At 39.0% G+C, this 23972-nt stretch overlaps 1 protein-coding gene and 1 long non-coding RNA gene across 24 annotated transcripts in view; one reads left to right on the plus strand and one right to left on the minus strand.

The window, feature by feature from the left end:
- Nucleotides 1-23972, plus strand: part of DLG2 (discs large MAGUK scaffold protein 2) — a 998134-nt gene that overhangs the window by 281351 nt on the left and 692811 nt on the right. The gene's annotated exons all lie outside the window — the stretch shown is intronic.
- Nucleotides 12105-14135, minus strand: LOC135409446 (uncharacterized). The gene is made up of 2 exons (XR_010428216.1): nt 13732-14135; nt 12105-12489 (listed from the first exon to the last, which is right to left on the minus strand). It is a non-coding gene; the product is annotated as an uncharacterized LOC135409446 (long non-coding RNA).

Consider the following 23972-nt stretch of genomic DNA (forward strand, 5'->3'; position numbering starts at 1 on the left):
GTACTTCCGAAGAGACCAAAATGTTGAACTGGGAGCCATAACACCTTTGCTCATGTTTCAACTAATTTGCTGCTTTCTCATTAAATCACTAGGGTTACTTTGACTTCATCTTCTACGTTCAGAAAATGTCTTTCTGAAGAAGACAACTAAGACTGTTCTGGTCCTTGTAGTCCTCAAATGAATTGCCTTTGTTCTTAAACTAACACATATAGTGGTAGCTGTAATTTATGTAACATTTCTATCAACAGAAAAGAATGTTAGAATCACCAAACAGTTTTGAGAATTAGAGAAAACAGAAATCTTTCATAGAGGAATTACATGTTTTTGTAGGTCTTATGTTACTTTTCCTGGACCTTGTTCTGTCAGCAAGGTCTGTATCCTTACATAGCCCAGCAGCAATTATTACTTTTTTTCTTGTAGTGATCTAATCCCAGGACACTTTCTACCACCTTTTACCAGCAAAACCACTGTAAAAATGGTAGCTAAACAGAAAAAAATATGTCATGGAAAAATGAAAGCCAAGTGGTGAATACTGACAACAGCTGTGAGAGCCTTTTCAGTTGGAGAGTTTTATTTGGAGGCAAAATCCATCGACCCAGATGGTTGAGATGGGCTATGAAAATGGATTAATGTACTTGCTACAAGAAATGACAGCAGTAGAAAATGCTCATTATTTGTCTGGGAGAAGATGAAACAAGATGATGTTTGGATGGAACACAAAGCTTTAAACTGTTATCGTGAATGAACTATACAGATCAGCTCTAGAAAACATTGATAGTAATTGTCTATGGGGAGAGATAAAGATCTCTCTCTGCTAACCCATTTGGTAGATTAACTCCAGCAGAAATAAGGGTGGGTACCTCTAATAATAAGAGCTTAGTTTTACTCAATGGGAAAAATACCAATTGTTCCTCAAGTCTGAAACCTAGGTCATTATAATTTTATGAAGAAATGTTCATGAAATTAAAATAAGCTCTTCACAGAGAATTCAAGATGCACTGTTTCTGTAGGTAAGGAAAAAAAATCCTCTGCAAACATTAACAATAATTTACTGTGTGATTAGAACATCTTTTTAGTGACTACTTGGGTGAGATCTTTTACCCTCTCTCTACTTCATAACGCACAAAAATGCCACAAATGTTACAAAGTCCTCAATGCTTTTTTTCCCCCAAAGCCTTTGTAGGAGACAACTGTAAAGTTTGCAGAAAAACAACTCACAGCCCTGCAAAGATTTCCAGTAAGTGGTGGTGTATCCTCCACACACCCTGGGCCACTGGGTGGCCGCTGTATCCTACCAAATCCGAGGCTATTAGTTACACCAGGCTCTCTCCAGCACTTTGAGCAGCTTATAGAAATATAAATGAAATCTGCTTTATTGCCCTGATGCTCTTGGGTTTCAGTTCCTAGACTATACCTGTTACAAAATTGGCACATGTTGCTATAAAATGTAATTTGCACTGCTTTTCATTTATTCTATTTCATACTATTTTGCCTGCTCTATTAGATAGAACAAATTACTGATTTGTCATGAATATTACTGTAATAATATGTAATGCTTCGAATTTTTTATTATTTGCATTGTAATTGTTGTATCATAGCTATAGATATATAGCACTTCACATAATTAATTTCACATGTGACCATAATACAAACAGAAGAAATGAACGTAGCCACATGCTTTATTCAGAATTATGTCTTCTCAGCAGAGGGGATTTGTTCAAGTTCTTTCTGTTCCAAATGTGCATGATTTCATGGTTTATTCATGATGGTTATTCATGCAAACATGCCTAATTGTTATGGAGAGTGTGTGTAATTCCACATTCCTAATCCAGAAAACAGGAGCAGCGAGGATTTCTAAGCAAAGTTGACTCAATGGGAATGATAACTTCTAACCCAAGAAAGCTGCTGCTTTGATATGTTCTGAGTAACAGCTGCTCACTTCAGTGGTGCAAATCCATTTTCCACTGCTTCTTGCTCCTGTTAACCTGCTGAACCAACACCAGTAAATGAGAACGAGGAGACATCTCTGCTCCATTTTTCACATCATCAACAGAATTGTTTCCTTCTGTAAATTCCCACTGGAAACAAGGCTGAGACCTGGGTATCACTGAGGCTTAAATGGAAGATTTTGGGATTGCTCTGGTGTTGCACTGAAGACCTGAGGCAGCCAGCAGAACATTTATCGATGGGGTTGAGTCTCAGAGGCCTGAGCCAGAGACAGAAAGTGATTTTCCCCTTTGCAAATGAAGCACGTCTGCTCTGGAGTCACTGAATAAATCATATGGTGATACCACAGCGTTTTGTGCAGTCACTTTTCATAATACTTTTTTCGACCTTTTGAAAACCACAGTTTTTTCCTTTTTTAAAATAAAAATATCTCAGTGATTCACTCCCTCTTTTAGTTCATATTACATTTTGAAACTTACTTTTAAAGGTTTAAATCATAATTCATACAAGATGTGTTAGTTAGATAAGTAAATCAATGGTGATAACCATCAATGGCATGTAACAGGATTAGGAATGATGAATATTAGTAGCACAATTTATACATGATTTCGCTTGTGTACCTTGTAGTTATTCCAGATTGAATCTTCCTTAGAATAAGTAATTACACTATGTTTATAAGGTAAGCAATGTTTTAAACAGTCTGTTGTTTAAATTGTTAGCTGTAGGGTAGGCTGAAAGGCAACTCCAACTAATTGCTGCTATGACTCAGACCTTGTAACAGATATGCAATTAGGTTTGGTTTGCTTTCAAACACCTTTCAAGCTCCTATTTTCCTTATAAGAGAATGTGAAGAAGAGGAAAGGATGCTCTTGATCTGAGCAGTAACATCCAGAGCATAGGGAGAATAAATGAAGGGAAACTTTTACATGCAGTACTGGTGTTTTAAGTGAGAAGTTTACACGTGCATTGAAATGACTATATTAAAGAATGTAGGACTATTCAGCAGTAGGACATAGAGTTGTCTGCATTTCTTAAAACAGATCCAATCTGTAGCTTACTATCTTAACTCTCTTCTGATTTTTTTCACTACATTTCTCCCAGAATTGTTTTAAACTTTGAAATTTTATTAAAAAAAAAAGAAACAAAGCCAATTTTTTAAAATTTTGTTCCTCCTGCCTCAGACTTGTAAAAAACCTTACCATTCAGCTTAACACAGTGCTCAGAGCATATCCATTAGTTTTATTCTGTTTATTTTTTCCCTCTGGTTTACAATTTAAGGCGTATTAACTTTGATTCTGCAAATTCAACTTTAATTCTGAAATTCACTGTGAACTGTCCAACCCTTCTGCATTAGCAGTGAAAGAGATTTGATAAATTGAAACTTAACCTTTCAGTCCCGTGAGAAGAAAAGGCAGCTCACTACCCCAGCCTGGGTGTGTTCAGCAATGCCAGCAGTGGCTGAGCATTTTTTACTCAGCAGCTCAGTTTGACACTGAGGAGTAAATATACCGAAAAAAAATATTCTTTTCACCTCATACATATCCTTGTATTTTACACAATCCTTATATTTCACACAGCTATACCCTGGGCTGCATCAAAATCAATGTGACCAACAGATCAAGGGAGATGATTCTCCCCCTTTACTCTGCTCTTGTGAGACTCCACCTGGAGTGCTGCACTCAACTCTGGGGCCCCAATATGTGAATGATGTGAACCTCTTAGAGTGTGTCCGGAGGACTCCACAAAGATGATCAGAGTGCCAGAGCATCTCTCCTATGAAGACAGACTGAGAGAGCTGGAGTTGTTCAACCTGGAGGAGGCTTCAGGGAGACCTTAGAGCTCCTTCCAGTACCTAAAGAGCTACAAGAGAGATGCAGAGGGTCTTTTGACATGGGCATATAGTAATAGGACAAGGGGGAATAGCTTTAAACTGAAAGAGGGTAACTTTAGACTAGATATTGAAAAAAATTCTTTGATTGAAGGTGATGAGGCACTGGAAGAGGTTGCCCAGAGAAACTGTGGCTGCCCCATCCCTGGAAGTGCTCAAGGCCAAGTTGGATGGGTCTTTGTGCAGCCTGGTCTAATGAGTGGAACCCCTGCCCATGGCAGAGGAGTTGGAACTAGAAAACCTTTAATGTGCCTTCCAACACAAACCATTCTGTGATTCAAATTGCCACATAACGAGCTGATTTTCCCCTTGCTATAATTTCTGTACAAGCACCGAACTGCAAAATGAATTTCTGATTCTTTTTGAAAACTTAGTAAAATGTTTCCAGTATGTAAATCACAATGGGTTTAGAATTTCCTGGATTCTTATTCTTACCTTATATCTTAAGGTAAATCAAACTCTAGGAGACAGTTTATACTAGACCATAGAATGGATAACATCAGGTTTATTTTTTAACTTGGACTTCTCAATTAAGTCTCTAGAGGGAGGTTGAAATAATTAGGTTTGTTATCAAATCTCGGAGTAAACAAAATGTTTCCCTTGCCGAACCAAGACCTGTCATAGGAAGGTTCTCACTCTCTCCCTCTCAGTAAGAGGAGTTTGTGAACTCCCACAGCTTTTGTGTTTCAACTGGATTCAGGCATCACACTTCAGAGAAATAGTGTATTGGTGCCTGCAGCTGCTGTTTGCTTCTTTTGCATTTGCTTGTTTATGTTCTTGTGAAAAGACAGAGCATCAGTTTACACTATGTACCATGTAACAAAAAGGAAGCTCCTAGACAGTGTCTGAAGAATTTTGTAAAACAGTATCCACGAGGAAGACAAGTTACAGGATATATATTTTTTTTCTTCTGCCTGTAATGGTTTGCTGAAACTGTGGATGGAATCTGGAATGTAATTTGCTTATTAGGACCAGCTGATGAAGAAAGTTCAGATTCATTTTGTGCAAATGATTCTCAGTGTCTTTTTGTAAGAAATAGATGGTTATCCCCATGTCATTTTGTTTTGCAAGTGATTTAACATATTATATCCTGCAAAAAGGAACAGGAGATGGTACCTTTCTACAAAGTAACTTCTGTAAGATAACTAATACTTTTTCAGGCACTTTGTTCTCCAAAATGAGATTGTGAAATGGAGTAACTGGCAATTGAATTCCCAGCTAAGGGTGTAACAGTAATTCACTAAAATACAAACCTAAGAACAGATGCACATGATTTATAATTAACAGAGGAAGACCTATTCGACAAGTTCTTGTGGTGGGTGGACCCTGGCTGGACACCAGGTGGCCACCAAGCCACTCTATCCTTCATCTCCTCAGCTGGACAGGGGAGAGTAGATATGTTAGAAGCCTCTTTGGTCAAGATAAGGACAGGGAGAGATCATTCATCAGTTACTGTCCTGGGCAAAATAGACTAGACTTAGGAAATTAGTTTAATTTATTACCACACAAATCAGAATAGGATAATGTGAAATAAAATGAAAACTTAAAACACTTGCTTCCCACCCCTCCCTCCTTCCCAGGCTCAACTTCACTCCCGATTTCTCTACCTAATGGTACCCAGCAGGGCAGGGGAATGGGAGCTGCTGTCAATTCATCACTCTGTCGCAACTTCCTCCTCAAGGGGAGGATGCCTCACACTCTTCCCCTGCTCCAGCATGGGGTCCCTCCCACAGGAGGCAGTCCTCCACAAACTTCTGCAATGTGGTTCCTTGCCATGGGCTGCACTTCTTCATGAACTGCTCCATCATGAGTCTCTTCTAGAGGGTGCAGTCCTTCAGGAACAGACTTCTTCAGCCTGGGCTCCTCTCTCCACTGGTCCACGGGTCCTGCCAGGAGACTGCTCCAGCGTGGGCTTCCCCCAGGGTCACAGCCTCCTTTGGGCATCCACTTGCTCTGGCATGGGTTCCTCCCTGGGCTGCAGGGACACAGTTGCCTCACCATGGTCTGCATCACCAGCTGCAGGGGAATCTCTGCTCTGGCACATGGAGCACCTCCTCCCCCTCCTTCTTCCCTGCTCTCAGTGTCTGCTGTTTCTCTCATGCATTCTTTATACTCTCTCTATCTGCAGTTACCGGTTTTTTCCCCCTTCTTAAATACATTATCCCAGAGGCTCTGCCAGCATTGCTGATGTGTCCATCAGCTGTGTTGGATTTGGCTGTCACTGGCTCTGTTGAACATGGGGGAAGCTTCTGACAGCTTCTCACAGAAGCCACCCCTGCAGCCCTCTGCTATCAAAACCTTGCCACACAAAACCAATACAACTCTTCAATAGAAAAAGGTGGAAGACTTATGGACTTCATGGTGGCTGGTTTTTATTGTAGTCTATCTACAGGAACTACATGTGAACTAAGCCACACTAAGCCAAGTACTTATTGAGTACAAGTACTGCTTACATTCAGGACCTGTTGTGGCTTTGGAAATGAGTCCTGTATACTGTTTTGACAAAACAAAGAAATTAGAAAAGACACAGCAAAAGACTACTAGAGGAAAACAGAAGGTGTCATCCTCTGAAGGTGATGTACATGAAGGGACAGTCAAGGCAGCATCACTACGTGAGTGCCCTGCTGCTCTTACAGCTACACTGTTCTTGAAGCAGTTCTTAAATGGCTGCAGTTTTCATCCAAATGTTTAAGGAAAATTAGTTTCGGCTTAGATTTTTTGAGTCTGAGCTGTCACAGGCTTGGAGTTATTGAAGAAGAAACTCCACAGCCTGTGTAGTGGATTTGGGAGAGACAGCATCCTGCTTGTAAATTGAAGTTAGTGAGTTTGATTTGGTTTTGGTTTGTTGGTTTGGGCTGTTGGGTTTTTTTCCCAGAGAAAAGTATTCCAGAAATAAAATACCATTTTTCTGTGTGATTTTCACATAGCAGTTGTGGGTCATAAGACTATGTTTATTTTAAGGAAAGGTAGAGAAGTCTGTATTCCAGAGATTGGGCTTTTGTCATCACCTATGAATGCCCATGCTTACACAGATAAATGAAAAGCCATCATTATCAGATATTATCTCCATGGTAAAAATAGCTGCTTGATTTTCTTCCACAGTGAAAACATCTGTTGAATTAAATGAAACAAAACAAACGAAGTGATATCAGCCTTATTAATGACATCACCCAGTTATGCTGGTCCTGCATACAATATTTTTTATGGAAGTCATTTGCTTTTAAAGTTTTTTATGCGTTATGAAAGTCAGATTTTACTGCTGAATTCACAGCATGAATTTCAGAAAGTAGATGAACCCAAAGAGTATTTTTCTCTCCTGAAGTCATCAAGTGGGGATCCACAGCATGCTCCCACTCTTTAAACTGCTACATGCCAAAGTTCTCCTTTCTTCCACCTACACTGAGGCTGGTACCATTGGATTAAACCTTTCCAGTGATTTGCCTCCAGTAATTCAAACAACTGCAGCCAAAACCTGGGGACAGCTTTTCTGCTTTGTTTTGTTCCCTTTGTACCTATCTCTGCAAGGAATAATCAGGAAAAGAGGGATAGTGCTCATCAGTCATGCAGGGAATGATTCTTTCCTCACCCACTAATGACAGGTTAATTCAAACCATTATTTCTTTTTTTTTTAATTTTCAGAAATGTGGTTTTCGGGCATTTTATTATTAACACTGCTATCCCCAAAGGTCATGGATTAGATAATTTAACTATGTTTGTCCTGTCTTTGCTCATCTTGTCTAAACTTGGGCTCATGGGCTGCGTAGAGCTCACAGCAAGGGCATCCACAGTGACTCTGGGTGTGGGATTTAACTTCAGAGATGTCACTGATTTCTCTGCCTTGCAAGGAAGCTTTCTACAGCCTTGGGACACTGCCACCCAAATGATAGCCAAGTAGTCATGTTCAGGAGAAAATGTAAGCCCTGAGGTAAAAAGATATATGAACAGACCAGAGGACACTAAAAAATTGTAGAAGATATTGGTGTTTTATCTGGAAGGCAGACATTGCCTTCAATGAAAAGGTAAAAAGTGAGAGGTGAGAGAATTGCTCTGAACCTTTGATAGAGTAACGAGTGTGCATTTCCTCTCCAAAAGTGAAGCCATAAACAAGGTGTCAGGAATATGTGCATTTTCCCAAGAATGTCTCTAGTCCAGGTCTTTATGGGAAGCTGAAACACTTTCTAGAGAATTATTTTCCTTTAAAAATGAGGAGGGTGGGACTGGTGTACAGCACACAATTATCTCAATTTTTTTTTCCTAGATTAATTTTTTTGTGGATAGTAATCTGCTGTGGATCCTTCCCTGCCAGCCCATGAACAATTATCTGTCAGCTGAAGACATTTTCTCTGCTTGACAGACAGAACAAAACATCTTGAACTAGGTGTCTGCTTACCTCTGGGGCAGGATTTGGAGCTTCTTGTTGTATGAACTCTGAATGTGTTAGTGAGCATGTGTATCTGGAAAGCCTTCATCTGACTGATAGGGCATGTCTGAGCCTTGGGAAGACAGAGAAGGATTTGGATTGCTTTTCACACTAGGATTACCAGATGGTCAGGACTTTGTACCCACAGCTATCAAGCAGCAAAATTGAATTCCTGTAATAGACTTGATTTTATTTTTATTTTTTTTAATATAGAAGCAGTTAAGCAATCCGTTTGGTTAAATAAACCATAAATAATGTTTTGAAGTTTGTGGAATTACAATAGAAAATCTGTATAGTGAACTAGGACCGTGGATTGCTCAATATGATCATATGCTGCTCACAGTGAGAGTCCCAAGGCCTTACACATCAAGTTAAAAGAGAAATCAGCTTGATGGTAACATTTTGCATCATCAGTCCATAGGACCATTCTCTGTTTGCAAATACATACTGTTTCCCTTTTTTCCTTTCCTGGTCTTTTGTGCTGTCTCTTTTTCTCATGGGCTCTGACCTTTTGTAGAGATTGTACTGCTTTTTATAAAAAAAAGGAAGGTGAATGGCTGAAATTAATGGCTTTCATAAACATAGACAGAGCTAGGTTGAAGGACTATGAATTTACTTCTAGAGATGGGCTGCTCAGCAGTCTAGAGATGACATGAGAGGTGGTGTAATGCAATCTCTGTATCATAATATTGCTTAGGGGTACTTTTTATTAGGTTAGGAACTTGGATATGCAGCACAGAAGTTACAGCATTACTGTAGTAGAAGCTGAGGAAGGGCACCAGTCTAAGCTGCATCCCCAGATTTTATGAATGTCAGCAGAGTCAATTTATTTAAAGGATTTGCTATCCATCTGCCTAATTACTTAATGAGGAGATGCTGAAAAAAAAATCAGACACAGAGATGGATTTTTTAAATGGAATTTTGCAAATGTGTTATTTTTTACCTTTCACAGGGTGGTGAGAAAAGCCCAGCTACCTGACAATTCATTTGCACCTGCTCCTCAGTTTCTTAACCAATCCCATGAGCAGGAGGAGGATATCCATGCAGTTTTTCTGCCTGTGCAGCTCTTTTTCCCCTCCTCAAGGCTCTACTAGTCCTGGTTGCATGAGCACTTGTAGGAGTTTTCTCCTTCCAGTCCTAAATGCTGGACATTAATTGCAGACTGGACAACTTTTCATCCTGTTCCTGCTGTTTCTTAATTTAATATCAGGCCACCAAGGGGCTACTGGTGAGTGAGAACATTAAACAGAACCCTGCTCATGAGAAACTGTGACAGCCTTGCCTGGAGAGATAAATTGCTTATCCCAAAGCCAATGAAACAGTCAGACCAGCAGCATTTGGGAGATGGATTTCAGACTTTCTGCTTGTGGTAGGACAGGGGCTGTGGTTAAATGATCCTGTACAATGTCAGGACTTCCCAAGGAATGTGGGGACCTGGATGCAGGTATGTGTATTAAGTGCTGAGAAAAGGATGGAATTAATGGAAATATCTGTCAGTATTGCATGTGTGCTCTCAGTCTCTTAATCTCAGCTATTAAAGTAAGCAAGCAGAAGGACCTTAATCTTTTTATTTGGTCTTAAATTTATAGGCGTATGTCATTCCATCTCTTCCCACAGGGAACAGACGGTGAAAAAGACATACATGATGGTCTGGCTGCTTCCTCAACATCCCTCTGCTTCCAGGGTGTCTCAGCTTTCTGCTTTGAGAAGGCATGAGCCAGAGGGTGCTTTCTCAAACCTTTTGGCTTTACAGTCCCTACCAAACTTTTACACAATAATATAGAAGGGGAGAGGCCAGCATCAACTTATTGAGTGTCAGCATGGCAGGGAAGTGCTAAAGGTGGGAGTGGGATGGAGATCCTCCAGCAGAGTGCTGAGTCCTGTATTGCCAAGGAAACACTGCGGGGCTATGGGAAATTAGGTACTATTGTGGTCTGGTGTTTTGTGAAATATCTGCTTTTTCTGGCAAGAGTCAAATCATACAGTCTGGCAAATATGAAGCCATTAGAGCTTCTATTGCACTGAACCTGCATAGATGTTTACCCAGTAGCAAACGGATGTTAAACCCTAATGCTGAATGTAAAGCCACTTGGCCCTTGCTCTATCGTGGTATAAACAATTATGCCTGATGTAAGGCAACAAAGAATTAAGACTGCTGATTCTGTTTTTAATCCAAGAATAATAAACTGTTCAAAGCACGCTATGACTAATGCTCAATGGAGTCAGTGGTGCCGGCTACCTAGTAATTTGGAGCTAAATTAGATTTTACACCTGCACTTAAGAAAATGTGGTGAAATTGCCAGTGAGGAAGTGGAATCAAAAGGCACAATGAAAACCTTATCATAAGCTTTCGTCATCTTCTGTTTCTCTTGGTTTTGCCTTGCTCTTTTGAAAAGAATAAATTAACAGACTGGGCTTGGTTTAGCATTAAAGAAGAACTTGCAAGCTTTCCCAGACCATAGCACTGATGTCAGTCTTGCATTTGTTTCTCTAATAGGACATAGACAATGTCTTCACAACAACCAATATGGATGTCATCTCTATAGGTTCTGTTTTGCTTTCCTATATATATACTTTCCTGTATATGCTTTCCTACAAATGTTTTTGCACCAGCAATCTTTGAAGGAGGCAAGCTGCCATTTTAGCATGGTTTTATGTCTTGTCTATCTGAAGGACTGTGTTTTCTATTTGTCGTGGTTTAACCCCAGCCAGCAGCTGAGCCCCAGGCATCCGCTTGCTCACCGGCCCACCAGCAGGACCAGGACCAGGAGAGAACTGGAAGGACAAAAGCCAGGAGACTCATGGGTTGAGATAAAGAAAATTTCATAGGGAAAGCAAAACCTATGCATAAAAGCAAAGAAAAAAAAGAATTAATTCACTACTTCCCACATGCAGGCAGATGTTCAGCCATCTCCAGGAGCACAAGGCGCCATCATGTATAACACTTACTTGGGAAGACAAATGCCATAACTCTAAACCTTCTCTTCCTTCTTCTTTCCCCCATATACTGAGTATGAAGTCATATGGTCTGGAATATCCCTTTGGTCAATTTAGATCACTTGTCCCAGCTGTGTCTCCTCCCAGCCTACCATGTATCCCTAAATTCCTTGTCAGTGTGGCAGTACGAAAAGCAGAAAAAGGCCTTGGCTCTGTGTAAGCACTGCTCAGTAACAAAAAAACCATCTCTATATTATTAACCCTTTGTTCCGCACAAATCCAAATAGACCCATTAACTCTACCACAGCTGAAACCAGCACACCATTTTATAAATATATGTTGCAATTGCTGGTAGTGCCACTTTTAACAAAATTTATCCATCTTCAGTCTTTCATACTACCAAAATGTGGTGAGAGCTTTTGATGAAAACTTTTGTTAAAAACTCTCACCTTTATTTAAGGCAATTGCCTTTGTTAACAGCAATTCAGCCTGAAGTTCAGAGACGCCCCAGGTTTTGGTGTTGACTGTTTTTATTAAAGATGCCTTGTTTGTAACAGGTTGTATCAGTCTTCGTGTGCAGAGCTTTCTGATCACATATCAATAAATGTCATCAAACATGGCTCTGAAACTTATGTAGACCTTGGTTTTAACCCTTAGGACTTCAATTCAGATTGGTATAATATTGCTCTTTCCCATCTACATACTGGTGTAACAGCTATGTATCTCTTACTACCCATTTCTATTGTATTAGCATCGCCTGCATCTAAACCCGTATCACTATGGTATTTTTTCCATTCCCATTTTAGCAGAACTGTTTAAAGAAAACCAATTGCAAGAGAGAGCAGTGCTTCTTGATTCATTTTCCAGCTGAAATAACTCTATCATTTAATTTGCAGCTGAGATTCCTGTATGTTGACTGATATTCAGGTTCTGAAAGAATTTATTTAGATGATCTGGAATTTTGATGCCTTCATGTCTCATCAATATTTTGCCATCTACTACATTGGTGATATCACAATTTGGAGAGAGATGTTTTTTGGGGTGAGTTTTTGTAAATACTGAGAGTGAAAAAACTCTTTGCATTCTCTCTTGCAGTGATCCTCTAATTCTGCCCTCTATTGACATATTCCTGCTTATTGTCTCCCACTATATCTCTTGATCAGGATACTGGTGTTCCTCTTGTGCAGTCTCATTGTGATGTCTTCTTAATGTAAGTATTTGTACTCCAATTAGTTGCTTCTTCATGCATCATTTGCCACTGTCTACAGGTCATCACTTTGTTCCAAACCATCTGTATCTGCAGTGTTTCAATGGGGAAGAGAGAGGCATGACAGTGTTTGTTTTCATCTTGTTTTCTACTTCTGTGGTCATAGTTTTGGGACTGGTTGGTATGTATTGTATTCATCACTGACTTTTGAGTTTGTACCACCTTGAAAAAAAATAGTTTACATATGTTTTCTTCACCGGGATGTGAGCTACAGGTATTCCATCTTGGTAGGATTTGGGGATGTTTGACTCCAGAAGAGTGATAGCTGGGGAAGTCTTATAGTAACTGTTTTGCCACTTTCCTCAGTTAATTCCATTAGATTGGTTGTTTGTAACTGATTCTCTCTGAGGTGGTTTGGAAGGGTAGCTTTTCAGTCAGTGAACTGAAAATCTGGTTGCTATAAGCTGCTGCTGAATTTTTGGTTTAAGCCAGACCTCCTTCTTTTAAAGCATACTTAGCTTTAAAGTCATCTTACAATTACTTCTTGTGTGTTTTACCTTTCACAACCTCTTTTTATAGCGGCGCTAACTATTGAGAGTTCAGACTGCAACACCTTGTTCTGAAAGCATTTTCAGTAGTTCTTTTTGTTCTAAATAACATTTATAATGAGGCAAATATTCATAAGGCTATTCCAGCAATGAGGTAATCTTCTTAGAACTCCTTATTTTATATTTAAGATATAGGATGTAGTAAAGATTAAAGGTCCATATTCATTTTCTATGCACGTACTGACACTGCAAACCATTCCTGTTTGTTGCTGATATTCACATACAAATAACAGTGCACTGCTCACATAAAAGTACCGAAAATAGGAGTGTGAGAAGACCATTAGAAGAGGTGTTCTGGATTGAATTTTTCTCATTTTAAGTCCTTGGAAGCTCATAAAAATTACAGAGGTGCCATGGGTTTAAACCAAATCAAAGCTTGAACTGCTGTGGTGAATTACTGCCACTTCTTTGAATATATTAGTTCTTCATAGGTAAGGTCTGATGTAGCAGTGAAAGATGGGGGAATGGCTCCTCAGCTGCATGGCCACTCCAGACCTAACAGTGTGTGGGTCAGGCTATTAGCTTCTTGTCCTCTTCCTCAGAGTAAATCTGCCTCTAATTTGGCTAGAGTGATTTTACTGTGCTGAAATGAACATGCCCAAGGTTATGAAGGCATTTGTATTTGTGCATAGAAGTCCTACAGAATTCCATAAGATCTCAGTGTTGCCTATGACTCATCTCATGTAGAGAGGGTTCACTCTCATTTATAGCTTTCTCAACTTACTTGGATCTGCTTGCATCTCCTTTTGTGCCGGAATTCAGGAAGAGGGAAAACAGTAAGCATCATGCCCCCTGTGGTGCTTGCAAATTTATGCCTTTGTGATAAATTGCAATTCTTTGGGAGAATGATCAGGAAATAGAGCAAATCTTCTGAAGACACTCTCTCCCGCATCAGGAGAGGGACAAAGAAATCCTCCCTATTATCTGGTAAGAAGAAATAGAGGCACTATCAAATGAAATAAATTTAGTGAAATGATGAGGTAGTAATAATGATGGCCTGGCATTACTTAGCAGTTTATCTATCACAGTGCAACATCTCTGCATGATAATTCAGAGCAGCAGTGACACAGAATCAACAAATGTCATGATGTAATAAAAGGATGTTTTAATGTAATTACGTAGCAATACCATCTCTGCCCATCAAAATGGTCACTCTTCCAGCAGTTAAGGCAAGCTTAAAAAAATCAGGCAGTACTTTGCATTTGAAGAGATAATCAAAGTCAATCAATGTATGTATTATAGTACATTCACTATAGCTGTGAACTAGTTTTAATTCTGAGCAGAAAACTACACACATAACAGTCTCAATATACTCAAAACCTATCAACATCACCTATAGTAAGTTGACTGCAGGAATTTGCAATGGAGCTTAATGGACCAATGCAAAAGAGTAATGTTGCCATTCTGATATTCATTCCTATATAGATTTTAATTTCTACATGACTTCTTTTTGTTTCTGAGTAGAACTGTATCTACACAATATTTTGTCCATGTAAAATCCGGAGTATCTGCAATAACAATAGCCCCGTGGATTGCACTTCAAATAGGAGTGTAGACAATGCATTTCTTCTGACCGGTAGAACATAAAAATTTACAAGTCAGAACTGTTGTGCCCTTTTCCCTTGAATTTTCTGTGGACTTCAATGCCATTTCTTAAAATGTATCAGCAAATGTAAAACTGTTTCTATGACACCAAAAGAGTATTATAGTGAAAATTTATACGAAGAATAAAATTCAAGCACTGAACAGCAAAATGTAAAAAGTAACCAAGATGATAAATGTTCTTTCCAGCCTGTACAGCCTATTTAATAAGTGCTTAGGATGAACTCAGTCACTCTACCTCTACTTTCTTGTCCTGCCTGTGCTAAGAGTTTACTTACACCAACTCACAACTGTGCATGTTAAATATATTGGGTCAACTATCACACTCATACATCTGCTGTAGTTCTGCACTTAAGTCTTGTACCCTTTCCAGTTCTGGATATAAACCAAATCTACTTGTTGCTAGTTTGTTGACTGCTTTGGGAGTCAAAGTAGAGCATGAGTAATTGTAGCAAAGTTTGACACTGAATGGTAAGTCCTTTCAGACCTCCAGGGATAAATAAATGGACAAAGGAAATATCTGTTTCAAAAACAGAATGGTAGCTTTCACTTCCCTAAAGTCACAGAACAAGCAACTGCTTGAACCAAGAACAGAAGCCTGGGGTTCACAACTCCAATGCTGAGTTTAAATTATGCCTAAGTAATACAAGCTCGTGGGAGTCATTAATCACTTGCTTTTCTTTCCCCTCAATTTAGAACCCTAGAATATTTGAAAATAAAAGTTATATTCGGGAGTATAAAGGATTAAATTGGAATTGCATGGCAATTAAAGAACTGCAAATAAGATTTTGTGTTGCAACAATGTTTAATGAACTGTGAAAGATCACTGAAGTGTGGAGAGATAGCTGAAAGGGAAGTATGGAGAGATAGCTGAAAGGAGACAGAGACTTTTGGGGGACATAGTGGTAATAAGAGCACATAGGAAAGTGAATTCTACGAACCATCCTAATGAAAACTATTGCTGAAGAAGTATTCTTTGTGAATAATGACCTTGTGTTGCTTATCATTGTCATGGTTTGTTCAATTTTGAAAACTTATTGACAAATGTCATGCCAGTAGATCTGCTGGGATTACCATGTGCATCCCACTTTTATCTTGCGTTTCCTGCACTTTTTCCTAACTTTTCTTTACCCTCTTGCTCATCTTTCGATTTCCGTTTTGTAAAGATGGTTGATTTTCTGTCTCAGGAAAAAGTAGACAGTCACTGGCTAGGCGCCTTTTCATTATAATTTATGTGAATCTGAGTTTACACTGAGTGCAATCACTGATGAATATTCATGTAATCTAGTATCTTTGAGGAATTGTTATCCTGTTTAATCATGCTTTAAAGCTTGTGATCCTCTTTCCTGTTGATAATGCTTCTTAGCATATTTCCTGTTGCAGAGAGACTGAGCCACTCAAAGATGCTGAGCTTATGTGGTGATGTTGGGTACCATGCAGAAGTGGGATGTGTTTTCATCCATTATGAGACCTGAGGCCAATAAGATGCCTGGCATTGTCTCTGGGAAGCTGATAAGATCAAATACTCCCTGATGGTGGGAAAGCAAAATAAACAGCATACCATGTTTTTTCTCTGCTATTAGAGGGCAAGCCTTATTAATATTTCAAGGCAATGTCACCTTCAGCAGCCACTTTCCTTGTCACTCAGGTCAATCTCTAAAGCAGGAGTCCGGCTGTTCTCCAATTTCAAGAATTAATCTTTTGTGTAGGGGGAATTTAGCAAGCAGTACTGAAAGAGCTTGGACCAAATTGTGTTTGGCTTAGCCTAGTTGTGCTGAATACACAAAAGAGCCTCTGTGCCCCTTACCTCCAATTGCTCTCCAAGTAGTAATGAAGCTAATTGCAGTCTCTGGTTGCAGCTTTTGGGAGTTTCTACATCTCTGTGTGCACACGGTGGAGTTAAGACAGGCAAACCAGAGATTGGATTCAGATTCTCATTTTACAGAACCTGAATATGATAACTGAATATCTATACTTTGGTACAAGACTGTTGCACTTCTTAGAGCAAAATATATTCTAGAGTAATATAGTAAATATATTCTATATACTATATTCTGTTTTATAAATATATTCCATAGTAATGTAGTAAACCAGCAATAAACACATCACCCCAAGGATTTTCAATTTCTTCATGTCCTCTGAAATGGTATTTTTTCTTGTTCTTATAGGTGTTCTATGGGATTTTTTTCTGTCAGCTTCTTAGAGGGCTCACGCCTGAAAAATGACTCATATATGGCAAATATAGATTGCTGGAAGACACTTGTTTTGTATCTCCCTGGGAATATTGCACATAGGTACAGAAACACAGTTCTAACTTTACTTAACTGATCTCTACAATTCAATATATGGAGGAAAAAAAATTCCTGATGCTACCTTGGTTGTGTTCTAATAGTTCCCTTGTGCAGTTTCCATTCCTGCAGGCTCACTGTTTACACGTAAGCACCTTTTCTATAGCTATGTCACAGCATATGTTTTGTTTGCTATGTGATATACCACTAGGGGGTACAGGTAGATTTTGGGGCAAAACAGTTCTCCTTCAATTTGTCCTTCCAGTAGCAGCTGTACAGAGCTGTGTATTGCAGGAATATTTCTTAAAAATTGATAAGGCAGTAGAAGTTCTTATCTGTGACCACCGATCACTTTTAAATCAGTTAGTGTTTTTGTGTAGATGCTTAATCAATGACTACTTGAAGATGAATTAGTGAAGTGTATTTATTCCTCAGGCACTGTACAATGTCCAGACATGGTATTTTTTTATGTTACAAGAACATTGTAAGAGTGGTGTGGGATAGGATGCCAGTGCTGCAGAGACTGTAACAGGAGGGGGTATATATGTCCGACTCCAGCTTTCCTTTGGGTACATTCCATTTCTTTGGTAAACAAAATTGAAGGTTCTTCTACTTGTGCTTCTGTTATTTTGAGCTTTGGTTAAAGCTGGAGTTTCTGATGTGCCATAAATACTTTACATAATGATTTCCCTTTCAGACCCCTTAAAAGAACTACAGTAGTTTTTTCTTGGAAGAAACATAACCCTCATGCTTTTCTAAATTTGTAAAAATGGAAATTTTTTAACATAATTTTTAAGCATCAATATTTTTTAGGGTTAAGAAAAAGTTATTGCCTTTTCAATTAACACTTACTGTGTCACAATTAACACTTAATCTGTCATCTCTTTTTTTTTTTTAGGATTATTTTTGCTTCATAGTTATCTGTTAAAGGAGTCTGGTAAGGTTGATGACTGTGATTTATACAGGATGTTTAGATGACTAACATTTTTCCCCCCTCTCCTTTACACGCAGACCTATCTGAATCTTCTGAACATTTTAAGGCTAGATTTTGTCGTGTCTTCTCAATATCAACATGGATTTTATTGGTTTGATTTTGCTGTATTAATAATCAATTTTTGTAAGAATAACATTATTTGATTTAGCTGTAAATGTAAATGTGGATTTATGGGATGGGGATGGGGAGAGAAGACCAATTAGCAGCATGAACTTCTTTTCATAGAGTAAGCCTGTGCTGAACATTCCGGCTCTCTAGTTCTTTTTGGGAGATAATCAAATAAATCATAACAACTCCCTACTTTGCAGTGTGATATGTAGGAACAGAGAAGAAATAATTACTCCATTTCTAATGAAGTTTTCTCCTGGTATAGAATAAAATTAGATTCCTTACTGTAATGGTATAAAGCTATAGAAGACCAAGGAGTATTTTCCATTGCGAGCTCTTTGCTCAACTATTTCTATTCAGCCATTAAGCTCTTGACAAGATATCTGAGTACATCTATCCCACAGTAATTTAGGAGCCACAAAGACACCTCAGCTTCCAACTGAACTAGAGAAGTCATAGTTTTGAATGGAAGAACATGCTTCTCTGGAGTAAAAGTTTGGCATTCACATCTATTGAAAGATGTTCTGGCTGTCTTTATGTACTATGCGATGCTCATTACTTTATTGCTCAAGTGTAAAAAAAATTGAGACTTGGGTGCTGACCAGACAAGAAATAAAGTTGCTGTCAGTTCCATTTCAAAATCATTTTGCTTGATGTAAAATCTATAGAATTGATGATGCCAAATATTGATCTCTTTTCCTCCTATATTTCCATACATTCCTTCTTCTATTTCACCTAATCTTTCTTTAAGCAGATGTAGAATTTGAAACAAAATTTAACTGAATGCTAAGATTTTTTTTCTTTTTCCCCTCTGCAGTAATTGTATGAGAAAGTCAATAATTAGTTGAACTGATCATAGGACACAGAGCCCGGAGTTTCCTGAATCCCTGCTCTATTGTCAGACACTTGCCTCGGGAAGTCATTTAATTTGTCTGCTTTAAGTGGAAAACGGTACTTGCTAATTTCTCAGGAGTATAACACAGCTAATGTTAGAAGAGGACAGGGAAGATCTATCCTATTCTGCTTAAGGATGTACCCTTTGGCCAGATTCATTAGGTCCTTTTCTAGATGCTGGGTTTCTTAGCCATTTTTGAGCCTCTCTATTTCCTGCCATGACCTCTCTTGACTGCACGTGGGTTTTTTTCTCCCAAGCTTGGGGCTCTATGTTTCTGCTTCTTGGTGTTGTGTCCTGACAGAGTTCTTCCTTCTCAATATCTAGGAAGACTACATTTAAGTTCTGTTTCTGATCTAGGATCTTCTTTTGCTTGCCCCTTGCCATCCTTGCCCCAGGACTTTCTTCCTCTCATTGCCTCAAAGATCTGGAGTGCCTGGCCTCTACAGCTGCTAATTATATACTCATTCCTGAGATGTCCTTCTTTCTTTCAATTATTTCTCTGATCCTTTTCCTCATTCCTATGAAACCAACTCTCAAGCGAGGTCTTTTGTCTGTTTTAATGACACAGCATCCCTTCACACAGACAGTTCATTTGCACTATCAAGGAACATATTTATATGAATAGCTTTGGCCTATTAACTGACAATGTGACCAATGTTCTTCAATACACTTGTGAAGCAATACATACATGATAACATCACTGTGCTAAACATTACGTACATAATTCCTTAACTAGGGCATCACAATTCACAGAATGTACTGCTTTTCTAGTCCCAGGACTTGGACTGGACCGAGCTTCTTTTATTATTAATAACATCAATAGCTACATGCTTTTTGAGTTTCCCCTGACCAAATATTTGCATAACTGGGCCTCATTTTTACAATATCAAAGTATGTTCCCTTCTCTTTTGCCTAAAAATATATCTATAGTCCTTTTCTTAGGGGGCTTCCTTTATTCTGCTCTATAATGTCTCTATGAAGCTGGTCTACCTTAGTTTTCACAGTGTCCCATGAAACAAGGCAAAACTTGTAGTCATAGTTCACAAAGTACCAGTTTTTCTGACACCCATCTTGGCCTACAGTTCTTTGTCTTTTTAAGTTTCCTTTCTAGATAGAAATTTATCTAATCTGTTGTCATGGATTTCCTGCCACTCCAGGTACTGGAGTTGGGATCTTCACTTGATGTGCTACATATACATGCCAACCAGGGGATGATGGGTGACTTCTTACCAGTGTTATCATTTTCCTTCTTTTCCCCATGGTGGGAGAGGTCTGCAGATCTTGTAGCAATGAGGAATGTAGTGATTATTCATATGGAGGGGATCTACAGAGAAAGGGAGGGCTCAACAAGGAAGGTGTCCTTGTCCATGCTTCCCAGTGTCACATCTTCCCTCACCTCACAAAGCTGCACCTTGGTACCAGTGATTTCTCTACACACTGACTCTCTACAGCTCTTAGTTATTTAGTCTCAAACAAGTATAAAACCCCAACATCTTTGAGTCAAACATACTGTAGGAGCACTTTGCCTCATCCAAACAGAGCTCTTGAGACAGGGGTTCTGATGATTTTTGCATTGAAAACTGTCCCATTGAGTGATTTTCTTTTCTTTGAAGAACTGCTTTAATTTTATTTACCCTTCTTATCTATCTTCCTTCAACACATGCAAGGAATAAACGGCCTTACAAACTGCATGGCCTTGAAGGGCCACTGTGAAGCAAAGTTTGCAAGAAAGTGGGCACTGTAGAGTAAATTAAGTTTGGATAACAAATTTTGCAGACTCCTAGATCTTTTTTCATTATCTATGGGGAATATTTTGAATCTAGGCTTCTTCCTGGCATGTTGAGCTATTTTACTGTGTTCAGTTTTACAGAGAAATACTAGTACTCTCAAGCTGATTTACGAAGAAAATTTTTCTCTATTACCGAAGCTATGATATCTAATGGATAAGACTGTCCTCATGTTATTAAAAAGCTGGAGGGTAAACTAATCTCACAGTATAACCTTTGACTACACTCGACTTCACTGGCCTCTTACAGGTGTCACAGAGCAAAAAGTAAAACTGCACAATGTTAAGTGTGGTTCATATGTTGAAATATGCTTTTTCAGAGACTCAACAGTTGGTTCTGTGTTACAGAGGAATATGCACAATATGCACTCATTAATTACAATCTAAAAGAAAAATCTGGACAGTTAAATATATGGAGCCATTCATAAAAATCCTAGAAAGGCCAATTTTTTGAAACACACATTTGGCTATTTTCTGTCAGCCTGTGCTCACAGACACACAGATGGTCTACACAAGAGCGATAGGTCTGATCCTTCCTAGAAGCATCAGTCACTGTGCAGACTTGATGCTCAGTGCATCCATATCTGCTTCTGTCCAGAGACTCCCAAACAGAAATATACTTCTCTCACTGGATGCAGCTGCTCACCAACAGTAGCCCATGATGTACCTGAAAGGTACCTATTTATCAGGATTTTTTACATGCAGTTGGGAGTTTGATTTTGCAATACACTTTGCAACTAGGTGCCCAGCTGTGCATTTGCATATGGCAAGTTCTGATTTCTAAAAACATGGCCATGGTGAAAGAGAAAAAGGAAGGAAATACTTAGTGTAGATGAGAAGGGTAGAACAAATTCTAAGTAACTTCTTTCCTGGAAGACTTCTATGAATATTATCTCTGTTGTAAATGCTCCAATAACAGTTGAGTTTGAAAAAGTGAATAAAGTACTCCTCTAGAGAAGAAGGGGCTTTTGGGGAGTATCCAGAGGGCCAAGGTGGATGTCCACCATAAAGGACCAATAAGAATAGCATAGCATATCATAGAATAGAATATAATTGAATTGGAAGAGATCTACAAGGATTATCTGGTTCAACTATCTGACAAATTCATGGCTGATCACACAAATGCATGTTAGTAAGGGCGTTGTTCAAGCTCCTTTTTAACAACCTCAGGCTTGGGACATTGACCACCTCTCCAGAAAGCACTGTTTGACCTCATTATCAGTAAAGAAATGCTTCCTTATGTCTAGTCTGAATCTCTCCTTGTGCAGCCTTGAACCATTCCCACAAATCCTATCACTGGATCCCAAGGAGAAGCAATTAGCACCTCTCTCTCCTCTTCTCCTCCTCAGAGAGCTTTAGGGAGCAATGAGACTTGTTCATATGCCCTGGAGCAAGACTGGATGGAAAGGAAAATGGATTCTAACAAGTATCATCTGACCTTGTTCTTCAAATGACTGACTCATTTTTATGGTTTTGTTTTCTTTCACATTAGAAAACACAACCTTTTAAAGTTACACATTAATTTATGCCAATTTTTAGGCAGAAGAGCACTGCCAGGAAGAGATTTTCACCTCTCAAACAAAATTCCAACAATTTTAACACTTCAAACCCCTTAGGTTTTTCCTAGTTGAAGGAAAAATGAAGAAAACTCTGCATTGCTGTTTTCAGTCTGGTGATAATACAAGGTTTTTCTTAAATTATCTGTGCAGATGGCTGTCAGATTTATTGGGTCACTTACTTGCTACTGTATCATCAGTTCAGATGTCAGAACTCCATGGAAAAGGAAAGGTGTGCCCTGTTAAAAGCTTTCATACAAGTTGCTGAGCAATGGCAGTTTATCTCATGCTCAGCTACCCACCACTGCTACTGCTGAAAACCTCCTTTTGCCTCACAGATCCTGATTATCTTGGAGAGGCACATCATAGCATCCTGGTGGCATCTGATTCAATGTGTGAGGCTTGGAAGTCATCACATCCATGGGAATGACCCTCTGTGAGGAAACAAGATCTGGAGCACTGCAGGTTTTCTGAAAAATCCCTGCATTCTCTGCCTGGTCACCCTGGAGGGGAAGGAGGGAAATAGAAAACAGATTAGCCTGTGTTATGAGACTCAATCCTTCTATTGATTACCTTTAAGGGATGCTTTTCACGGCAAAATTAGCCCCAACTTTAGATGTAATTTTTTTTTTAGGTATTTTTAAGCCTGAGTTAGCAGTAAAGCACACACTTGCTGTTAGCATTTAGGCCAGAGTACCAGAAGCACTCTCCAGTCCATCCTCATCTGCTGATGCTGCTGATGCACTAAGTCCTTCTGTGACTGATGTGCTTCTGGTAGAAGTGTCCTCACTCCCAGCACAAAAAGTGATCTTGAACATATGTGGGCCAGTAAAACAGCGTGGGTTTGCTGTGGAAATGCTACTTTTGGACTAATTAAGTGGTCGAGATTCATATTATATGTCATCCACTATATGCTTTCAGCATGAGACTGTATTGTTGATCCATAAAGATCTTCAGTGAGTAACAAGACACAGCTCTTTCGTTCTTCTCTGTAAGGAGAAGCAAAATGTCTGCATGAAGGGGAATGAATAGGTTTGGAACCTCTCTCTGTAAGTAATGTGCCAAGAGTGGGACAGGCTCCTAGACATCCAGGCAGCTGGCAAGCAGGGTCTGTGCTGCATCCCCTGTTGCTGTCTTCCAAGCTGTTAGGGGAATTAGTCGGAAAGGCCACCTTAGGATGGGTTGGGCTAGGCAGTATCTTACATTGCACCTTGTTTCTGGACAAAGCATTTAGATGGTTGCTATATAGTCACTCCTGATTAAACCTCACAAAACATTAATCTTATTAGTATTTAATATTCCTATGCAAATTGCAGTCAGCCAATTAGTTTTCTCTGCAGCCTCAGCAGTTTCCCAAGAGGCTCATGCTTAAGTACCTTAATTTGTCTTTATGATGAAGGTGAAAGTGTTAAAAGGAGTTTTAATTTGTTTTTAGTTGTCTTTCCAGGTTTTGTAGTAATCACTTGAAAGACTATCAGATGAATTGTGTTTATTTTTCTTTTATTTCCTGCAAAAAGCAGTTAAAATGTTGATATTGAAGCAAAGACAAAGCTTGATAGTCTCAGTAGGTGGTCTTGCTTTGTTGGCATACTTGCACCCACCACAAGACATTTTTCTCTTTCTGTAACTTTGAATTAGCTGCAGTCTGTATTAATACATTGCTTTATTGTATGTAATTACCTTCTACCTATATAGAGTCAGAAGTTAGCCTCTTACTAATAGCTAGTGTAACTTTT

The sequence above is a fragment of the Pseudopipra pipra genome, chromosome 2 (assembly GCF_036250125.1).
Source record: "Pseudopipra pipra isolate bDixPip1 chromosome 2, bDixPip1.hap1, whole genome shotgun sequence".
Lineage (NCBI taxonomy): Eukaryota > Metazoa > Chordata > Aves > Passeriformes > Pipridae > Pseudopipra > Pseudopipra pipra.